Below are 11183 nucleotides of genomic sequence, written 5' to 3'. Positions count from 1 at the left end.
TAGTTTAGTTAGGCTCGGTGAACCTTAGCTTAGCTAAAAAAACTATTTTCTTACATATGTAAATAAGCCCTCCGGTGCTACCCTACGCCATCTTCGGGCTGGCGATGGCTTCTGATGTTAAATTATTCCCGCCTCCTTCATATAATCCGTTCTCCTTCAGGTGGCGAGAGCCATGACATCACCAAGCTCTCAGCACTTGAAGGAGGATGGGTAATATGAAGGAGGCGGGAATAATTAAACATCGGAAGCCATCTCCAGGCCGAAGATGACATAGGGTAGCACCGGAGGGCTCATTTACATTTCGTTTTTTGAGCTAAACTAAAGTTCTCCAAGCCTAACTAAACTATGTACCTGCATCAGCATTAAGTAGTCTACAGGGTGGTCTGGTCGCATAATTTCATCATGCGAGAAGTGGTAGGTTTCCTTTATAAAATATACATACTTGTAAAATCACCAACATTTATACACTCAAATATACACAAATGTATATATAGTTATAAATTTAGTTATACATTTGTAACACTTTAACGTATCCAGGGTATTTTGAGATTGTTTTCTCATCCCACATTGTACTTCAAATTAACCCTTTTCTGACATTGGACATAGCACTACATGCCGCTTCTGGCACCGGCTGGGGAACAGCTGCCGGTGTCTGCTGTATATTATAGCTGACACCCGCAATCGGAGATTCCTCCAATTGGGGGTGTAAACCCCAGGGGCGTCACTAGGTCAAAAGATCCGCTGGCAAGAGATCCGATAGCAAACCTGGGGTCTGCCAGTGCCCCAGGGCTGCATGCTCCTCTCCGCATTGCTTTTTAAAGCCAACCTGTAAAAGTGAAGAAAAAAAAAAGTTTAAAACACTTAATAAAAACACTTTTTAATAAAAAGAATTAAAGTTAAATTCCCCTTTACAGCAACATTCCCTAAACATACCTAATAAAGTAAAAAAAAAAACACAAAATCATGAAAAAACCCACATATTTGGTATCGCCACATCCGTAACAATCTGTACAATAAATCAGTAACATTGTTGGACCGGCTAGGTAAACGTCGTAAAAACAAAATAAGCCAGAAACAAGCTCTGTTAACCAAAAAATATAAAAGATGTGTCTCCAAAAAGATGGCAATAGAAAATGAGATTTTCTCTATACAGTATTAGTTTTTCTTCAATAAAACTGTAAAAATAAATTAAAAACGATATAAATGAGGAATTACCGTAATCGTAGTGGTCTATAGAATAAAGTTAATATAGTATTTTTTTGTGTACGGTGTATGGCCCCTAAAAAGTACAAAAAGAAAGGAGACGATTTTTCTTTTCCTCCAAACATTCAAGCGTGTTTCCACTCAGTCTGCTGAAGGAGGCTAGACTCGCAAGTGCCAAAGGTACGCAAACTATCTACGGAGAGCTGTCTAGTTCAAGTGCACAGAGACTCTGCTCATGCACAGTTCACTGCCAGGCACATCAAGCCCTGAGTAGCAAACTGCGCAGGCGCCAGGGTATGCGGCTCACCACGCAGGCGCGAGGCTTCTGTGTGGTGAGGCGACGTCACAGTGAGGAATGTCTTAAAGGGGGAGGGGAAATAATTTGAATAATTGGCCCAGAGGGCTGAGCGGAGACCTATATTAATGAGGAGGCGAGCGTTGAAATTTGAAATGCAGCATCACCCCAGGACTTGACTGACTTTTGGCAGAGAGCCAGGTAATCTATATAAGGGGGTATTATGGGAACGGAGGGGAGCAGAGCTGTCAATCAGGGTGTCATATAGTGTACTATGCAAGGCCTATTCACACCTGTCAGCAGTAAATTTATGCCTTCATTTTGCACCTGCTGAATAAAGCTGTTTATTTTCATTAGTAACTTTGTTAAGATAAACCTTCCATTATTGGACATTACTGTTTTAGATTGTTTTACATTTGGTGTTTGGATGCAGACAGTAACGTTCCCCAAAAAGAGTCACAGATGGTGAGAAGTATATAATGACTTTTTGTGTGTCCTGGGATAAGCTATGGCATGGAGGAGCTAATTAAAGGGTTTTTTTCCGTGGGATAGGGCCTAACTTCCTGATCAGTTAGGGTCTCAGTGCTGAGACCCCTGCAGATCGCGAGAACGAGGGGTCCAAACGACCCCTCATTGTTTCATAAGAGTAATGGAGCAGATGGCTGCACATCACCGTTCTGCTCCATAAATCTCTATGGAGCTGACGGAGATCGCTCAGCAATGAGGAGCGACAAGGGGTTGTTCGGACTCGCAATCTGCGGGGGTCTCAGCACTAAGACCCACACTGATCAGCAAGTTAGGCCCTGTCTGGAGAAATCAAGGTTTAATCACCAGAATCAACAAGGCTTTTTTACTTTGAGAACTGTCAATCTGTGGAAAGACCCGAGGCTGTCTCGTTTTAACCCTTTCTTTACAAAGTACCATAGGGAGTCTAAAAATACCATTTTTTTTTAAATTAAAAAAAAAATTATAATAAAAGACCTTAAAACTCAAATCACCCCCCTTTCCCTAGAACTGATATAAATATAAATAAACAGTAAAAATCATAAACACATTAGGTATTTCCACATCTGAAAATGCCCAATCTATCAAAATATAATAACAGTTTTTCACTGCATTTAACCCCGTAATGCAAAATAGCGCCCAAAGGTCGAAAATGCCACTTTTTTGCCATTTTGAAAAATATAAAAAAATCAATAGAAAGTGATTGAAAAATTCATAAAAAGTCCTTAAATTGTAGCATTGAAAACGTCATCAAAAGTCACAAAAAATGACAACACCAACAGCTCCATACACTAAAGTATGAAAAGTTATTAGCCCCAGAATATGGCAAAGTCAAATAAACATTTTTGTACAGGTTTTAATTTTAAACCTAATTTTAATTTTAAAACATTATAAAACCTATACAAATTTGGTATCCCCGTAATCATAGCGACTCAAAGAATAAAATAGACATGTCATTTAAGCGCATAGCCATGGATCTGGTAGCTCCACTAATTAAATCTGCTAGAGGGCACCAGTATATATTAGTCATCTTGGACTATGCAACTAGGCACCCAGAAGCAGTGCCTTTAACCCCTTAGTAATGCAGTCTAAAAAGGCTCTAGTGAGTTAAGGGCCATAACTTTTTTTTGCATGCTACCTTAAAATTTTGAACTTTGAACTGTTGTACGGACCCTTGTGGTTTGCTTTGTGTGGCTAAGAAAACCTGGGAAAGTGAGGTGACTCCATACAAAATCGTAATTGAGCATGTTGACCAGATGCAAGGAAGGATATCTGATGTCATGCCAATTGTTAAGGAACATCTTCTTCAGGCCCAAGAAGCCCAAAGTAGGGTATATAATAGATCAGCCAGAATTAGGCAGTCCCAGCCAGGTGATAGGGTACTGGTCCTTGTACCCACAGTAGAAAGCAAATTTCTTGCAAAGTGGCAGGGCCCACATGAAGTGCTTGAAAAGGTGGGTGAGGTTAACTGTAGGATACACCAGCCAGGAAAAAGGAAGCCTATCGAGTTATAACATGTAAACCTCATCAAGCCCTGGAGAGATAGAGACACTGTGGGTTCATCTTGCTTACTTGCCCAGTCAGAGGTGGATTTTAGAGATATTTCTAGTGCAAGCACCCTCTCAGCGTCACAAAAGCAGCAATGCAAGGAGTTGTTAGATCACAATAAAGATATGTTCTCAGAATTGCCTGGTCTTGCCTCTGGCATTGAACATGAGAGTGTTACTGAACCTCATGTTAGGGTACACTTGAAGCCATATAGAATCCCTGAGGCATGTAGGCAAGTGGTTTCCCAAGAGGTGGAAGGAATGCTAAAGTTAGGGATCATTGAGAAATCTAAGATGGTCAAGTCCAATAGTGTTGGTACCCAAACTGAATGGGGAGTGGCGTTTCTGCACGATTATAGAAAGATTAATGAGGTCTTCAATGTGGACGCCTACCCAATGCCAAGGGTGGCTTAATTACTAGATTACATTACTAGATTGGATCTTGCAAATGTAGGGGTATTGGCAGATCCCACTGTCAAAGGTGGCCAAGGAAAAGACTGCCTTTTCCACCTTCATGAATGGGAAACTCATCTCAATAAAGTACAAGCAGTTTTAAATCCTTGGTTTACCATTAACCAAAAGAAATGTGCCGTTGGTATGGAGAAAATAAAATATCTAGGTTATGCTGTAGGAAGGGGCTCAATTAAACCCCTTAAAGCACTTCAAAATTGGCCACACTGGTTTTTCCCAGCCAGTCCTGGTAGCACCCAATTTTACGAAGGAATTTGTAGTACAGAGTGGGGTGAGTAGTGGGGTTCGATATTGTCACCAGATATAAATGGTGAAGAGCATCCTGTAATGTACTTAAGCCATAAACTTTTCTCAGCAAAAAAAATTATTCTATAGCAGAAAGAGAATGTCTGGCCATTAAGTGGGCGTTAGATTCCCTCAGGTATTACCTACTGGGCAGAAAGTTCTAATTGGTCTCAGATCATGCCCCAGTGAAGTGGATGAGGAGGGAAAAGGGGAATAATGCCCGGATAACACGCTGGTTTCTTGCTTTACAGAACCTTGGGTTTAATGCGGAACACAGAAGGCAATTTGCATAGAAATGCAGATGCACTATCAAGGGTGCACTGTTTGCTGGTTCAAGGTGCTCAGCCCCTTGGCTTTGGGCAAAGGACGGGGGTATGTGACAAGGCACAAGGTATCGTGGTTGAGGGCCGATACGTGTCACCGAGGAGCCTGGCCTCAGTAAAGTAAGCTGCTAATCTTTGTCAGTAACCTTAGGTTGCTGACCGTTATTTAATATAAGCATAGCTGCTTGCTGTAGTTGATCCAGGCCAGTTTTTACTGGAGTAGTCTGAGAGCTGGGTGGGATGACTACTCCCATGTATCCAGGCCAGGTGTTGCCTTGCATTTATTAGCTAGGAGGTTTAGCAGAGCTTAGAGTGTGTGGCTCCAAGCCTGAAGTGTTGGTCTGGTGTCCTTCTTCTGCCGTGGTCTCAGGACTGGGTTAGAGACGCTAGAACTTTACAGACTGCAAAGTGAGGATAACCTGTCTTATATAAAAGCCTTTTGCCAGAAGACAAGTCAACTGCATGTTATAACCCCCACACCTACTACTATGAAGTCTTTGTAAAGTGCATCTCATGTTGCAGAAAATAAGCCCTTATTTGTCCCAATTGCAACAAAAAATAAAGATTGTATAGCCATTAAAAAGTGCCAATGCAAATCTGCTCTGAATGGCCCAGGTTCCCTTCAATGCCTTGGTGTGTACCCATACAGCAGGTTACCACCACATATGGGGGATTGTTATACTAGGGAGAGTATCAAACTATGTGGAGCGTTTTGGAATTTTATCCACTGACAATGTGTAAATGGCCAAAAAAATTGAAATTTCAAAATTGTACACAATTTTGTTTTAACCCCTGTAAAACAATTAAAGGATTAATAGACTTCACAATGAGGGGTGTAGTTTCTATTATGGGGTAATTTATGGGGTTTACTATTATTTAGTTCTCTCAAAGTGACTTGAAACCTGAGCAGGTCCCTCAATAGCAGGATTTAGCGGTTTTTATAAAAATGTAAAAAATCGCACCTAAAGTTCAAAGCCCCATAACATCTTACAAAAATGAGAGGAGAGCATAAAAATTCATGTCAACATGAAGCTGACATTAGGTTAATGTTAGTTATTAAGTAATTTTGCTGTTATGACTATGGGTTGAAACAGTAGAATATTTTTAATTTTGAAAATCAAGACTTTTTCCAAATTTACACCAAATATGTTTTTTTCATAAATAAACGCAAAACATACCAGCAAGATTTTTGAACTAACGTGAAGTACAAAGTGTCTTGAAAAAACAATTCCAAAATCACTTTGATATGTTGAAGCTTTCCAAAGTTATAACCACTTATAGTGACACAGGGCAGATTTGAAAAAAAAATTAAACCATTAAATGGGGAAAAACTCCACAAAGTTTGATCCCCAATTTCTCCCAAGTATTAGGATGCCCCATATTTCCTGTATGGGCAAATGGCCAGAAAAAACGGAAGGAGCTTCATTCAGAGCAGATCTGCATAGCCACATTTTACAGGCTATAAAATATTTATTTTTTGTAATCTGGACATATGGGGGATTTTTTTTTCAGGCACATCATTTACAGGAGGGTGCAATAGCTAATAATCAGATTTTATTAACACTTTCTTGGTGGTGGTTAAAAAAAATCATTAATTCTTGTTTATGGTTTTTAGCATATTTTCCCATGTATTCACCGTACCATAAAGATAATGTGCTATCTGTCACGGGTGGACCCGCGACCCACATCGTGGGTCGGAGGCTCACCCGTGCCTCTCGCTCCCCGCAGACGCCGTGCCAGCGCGTCTCACCTTTCCCCGCTCCCGAGTCCCGGCCTCGCTCCGTGTGCGCACGGCAGCATTAGAAAATTTAAAGGGCCAGCGCTGGTCATTTCCCATGAGGCTATTTATATCTACGTCTCCCATCTAACCCTGCTGGATCTTTGTGCCTCACAGCCTTAGAGAAAGCTCTGTTGCGAATTGCCTGCGTTCCAGTGTCTCCTGCGTTCCAGTGTCTCCTGCGTTCCTGACTCCCTCCGTGTTCCCGTGTACCAGTGTTCCTCCGTGCAGCTGTCATGTGTGCTGTGTTCCCGCACCCCTCTGCTTGGACCTCCTGTTGCTGACCCCGGATTGGACTCTGATGTTGCATCTCTGCCGCCTGCCCTGACCTTGTGCTTGGACTGTGACCTTGAGTTTGACTGCTGTTTCTGTACCGCAACCTTGGCCGCCACTGCAGACAAGTCACGCCTGAGGAACAACCTGGTGGTACCACGCCGCAGCTTGTCTAACCCGCCTTGCGGCAGGCTCTGGTGAAAACCGGGTGCCACTTAGACTCCGGTCCCAGGTAGTGGTTTGAGTCATCGTCTGCAGTGGTCCAGAGGATCCACATCCTGTAGCCTGACACTATCCTTATTCTATGGGTCATTAGATTTCGGTGATACCCCATTTATAAAGCTTTTTATGGTTAACTTGTTTTGCAGAATATAGAACTCATTTTGTGAGAAATTGGCTTGTTTTTTCCTCACCGTATATATTAGTGGGCATAACATTTACATTTTTTTGTTTACAGAGCTGTAAAAGAGCTTATTTTTTGTAGGATCAGCTATACCTTATCTTGGCATCATGTTGGGAAAATGGTACTTTTTGATCACTTGTTAGACTGTTTTTATGAGGTCAAATATAAAAATATTATAATTGTGATATTTGGTTTTTTTTTTTTGTAGGATTCACCATACAGATGCAGTGACAATTTTTGATATTCACTTTTTTATGTTGCATTTGATTACTACATGGGATGGGGACTTCATCTGACCTCAGGGCCTCTGTGCCCTGCATGTAAAGACCATTACTACTACTATTGTGCCATACAACACCGCCAGCCAGTCCCCCCAGGATACAGCTAGCCAGCCAACCAAAGTATACAGCTGGCCAGTCCCCCCAGTAAACAACCAACCATCGAGTCCCAGTATTCAGCCCCCAAGTATACAGCCAGCCAGCCCCCAGTATATAACCAGTCCCACCCAGTATACAGCCAGCCTCCTGCCCAGCACATCAAAATATTAAACCATGTACTCACATTTCTGACGTGCCAAGGCATTCTGTGTCACAGTGTAACAGTGGCAGATAACATTTCTTAGTTACCAAAAATCCTCAGCTAGATAATCATTGGGCTCATAGCTCAGTGGATTGACTCTGTGTCATTATGGCACATGGACTCTGCAGGTTCTAGGTTCTAATCCCAATAAGGTTAAAAAAACTTTTATTATTGAGAAGATGATTTTTATTATTATAATATAGTTAAAATTGGGGGCGTGGCCAGGTAGTGATTGGGGATGTGGCTCAGGGGGATCGCCATGGCACGCTAAGCGTGCCGCCATTTTGTCCCTCTTTCCCTTTCACAAACGTTGGGAGGTATGCATTAGCTACTACCAGGACTACGCTGACCAGGGAGGTGAGCTGAACCAAATCTTTTTTTTGTTTTGATTGCTGGGCTCTCTGGTTCATTGCTCTTTCCCCTGTAAAAACCTACATTTTGAATTTTTTTGTAGTGCGCATATATCTACTCCATATATATTGATCTTGTTTACATTACCTACTTCTATCCTGGTCTCCATCCAATTGGAATCTGAACTTATCATGAATACAGACGTGGAGGAGGTTTCTTTTGTGAGTACCACCAACGCTAATCTTTTATTAAAAGCACATGAAAACAAAAACTTCTACAGAATCTCAATCACCACTAAAATCTGGCATGCATGACCTGGAAAAAAATATGCTAAATCAGCTAAGGGTGTGGTGGGATCACACCACACTCAACGAATACATGGAGCAGGAGATGATACCTTGAGGATTAAGGATTTACAAAAACCTCACTACTATTTACCTTGGGTGAGTTTCTGAAACAATGGCAGTCTGTCCTCACTGACTGTTTGCTTACGTTAATTCAACTAATAGTATTACATGAGTAAAACAAACTTGGTAAGTTACATTCACAAATTTGGGACCTTGAAATCAAACTAAAAGATCATACAGCCACAAAGGAATATAAGGACTTGCACCTAAGAATGGACAAGAGTTTAAAAAATATGGAGGAAGGTATTACCACAACTAAGCAAACTAAATTTGCCAGAGATCTTAAAGACTATAATACTAACACAATTTATAAGTGGAAATTGAATTGAAGCAAACAACCTCGTTCCATTCTTCAAATGTTCTAAACCCCATGTTGCTTTTAGTTCTACAGATCAGAACTCGTCTGATGTGAATACTGAATTATCTGATGTTGATGGTGCAAGCTGTTCCACCTCCTCTTGGAATAAAAACACAGTTTCAAAAAAACTGTGAACAGAATTCAAAGAAAAAACGGGAAAGGAGACAGGAGGAGGCAGTAAACACTGCTCTAAACAAAAAGTCATCAGTGACACACAAATAAATTCTGGCACCACAGATGAATACAGTGTTGTAAATTTGTCTGCTTGTATCCTGTTCCCAGATATCAGTTTTATCTAAAGGGTTGAACTTTATCCCTGGCAAGGATATGTATTTATATGATACTATCAGGGATGTTAATAAAATTGTTTGTATGCTCAAATTAAAAAGACATTTTTTTCAACACCCCTGAGGAATCTGTTACAGCTATTTCTTCCACAGATAACATCCAAGAGGAATTTGTCTGTACTGACACTTTCCTCAATCATTGTGGAGAAACTGTTTTTGACAATTGCCTTTCCTTCATGGACCACACGGCATTACTGCACCTGAGTGACTTACAAGAGACTACTACCTTGAACCCTGTTCAGACCACTAATCTTTCTAACTTGGTTTAAAAAAGTAACCTGTATTTCTATCCCATCAACTCACGTGCGACAGTTCTGGATTAATTGCAATCTGCGATGGAATGGGACCTCTCCAAACTGTATAATTCCACTGATACAACTTATTACAAAAATCTTACAAGGAAGGAATTTGCAGCTATAAAGGAACTCAAATCTAATCCAGGCATTATTGTAAGAACTTCAGAAAAGAAGGGGGGGGGGTTTACATAGTAGTACTGGATCGTGCATTATATCAAAAAGAAATCTTATCCATGCTTTCAGATGTGAACATACCATATATACTCATGTATAAGCCGAGTTTTTCAGCACAAAATATGTGCTGAAAAACCTCATTTCGGCTTATGCACGAGTCAATTAAAAAAATAAACTTAAATACTCCCCTTCCGGCGGCCTGATGCTTGGCATGGCTAATCTTCTGTCTTCTCTGTGCTGTATTAACCGGCAGAGACGCGTCCATGCGAACTGCCAGCCGGCGCACACTATGATGCGGCATTGTTGCTGCTGCTGTTTCTTCTGCGGCTGTTACAGCAAAGAGAAGAAAGAGGAGCTGTGGGGACTGGAACATCAGGGAGCTGCGCTGGGCATCAGGACCACCCAAAGGTAAGTATGTAAGTTTGCTTTTTTATGTGCTTGGCAAACTGCGGACTAGCTGGCTGGGCTGGCTGGCTATATACTACTGGGCTGGGCTGGCTATATACTACTGGGATGGGCTGGCTATATACTACTGGGATGGGCTGGCTATATACTACTGGGCTGGGCTGGCTGGCTATAGATTACTGGGCTGGGTTGGGCTGGCTGGCTATATACTACTGGGCTAGCTGGCTGGCTATATACTACTGGGCTGGGCTGCCTGGCTACATACTACTAGGCTGGCTGGCTATATACTTCTGGGCTGGACTGGCTGGCTATATACTACTGGGCTGGGCTAGCTATATACTACTGGGCAGGGCTGGCTGGCTATATACTGCTGGGCTGGCTATATACTGCTGAGCTGGCTGGCTTGGCTGGCTATATACTACTGGGCTGGGCTGGACTGGCTGGCTATATACTACTGGGCTGGGCTGGCCTGGCTGGCTATATACTATTTGGCTGGCCTGGCTGGCTTTATACTGCTGGACTGGCTGGCTGGTTTTATACTACTGGGGTGGGCTAGCTGTCTGGCCATATGTTCAACCACAGAGGCGTGGCGTCGTTGCGTTGTATACATACATACTGCACCAACCAGCAGTAACTGCGGTAAATTTTCATCTCACAAAGTACAGTAATTTTTCATCTGAATTTATTGGTTATGTTTTGAATGTTTTATTTTTTTTATAATCTAATAATTTCTTTATGTTTGACCGTAAATTCTTTTTTCAAAAGCAGGGCTGTCCTATTAGCTCTAAATTTTCAACAACGTTAGTGAATCTATATATTTCCTGGTTTCAGGAACATATGGTGTATAGTAACATTAATCGATATCTAACCAATATTAAATGGCTGTGGCAGTTTATAGATTATTTATCTATTTACCATATATACTCGAGTATAAGCCGACCCGAGTATAAGCCGAGACCCCCAACTTTACCAACAAAAACTGGCAAAACCTATTGTCTCGAGCATAAGCTGACGGTGGGAAATGCATTGGCCACAGCCTCCCAGTATATAGCCAGCAAGTCCCCAGTAGTATACAGCCAGCCCAGCCTGCCCTCAGTAGTATACAGCCAGCCCAGACTGTCCTCAATAGTATACAGCCAGCCCAGCCTGCCCTCAGTAGTATACAGCCAGCCCAGCCTGCCCCAG

This window comes from Engystomops pustulosus, chromosome 8, assembly GCF_040894005.1.
Source record: "Engystomops pustulosus chromosome 8, aEngPut4.maternal, whole genome shotgun sequence".
Taxonomy (NCBI): domain Eukaryota; kingdom Metazoa; phylum Chordata; class Amphibia; order Anura; family Leptodactylidae; genus Engystomops; species Engystomops pustulosus.
The sequence above is the reverse complement of the archived record's forward strand: the minus strand, read 5'-3'. Positions refer to the sequence as shown.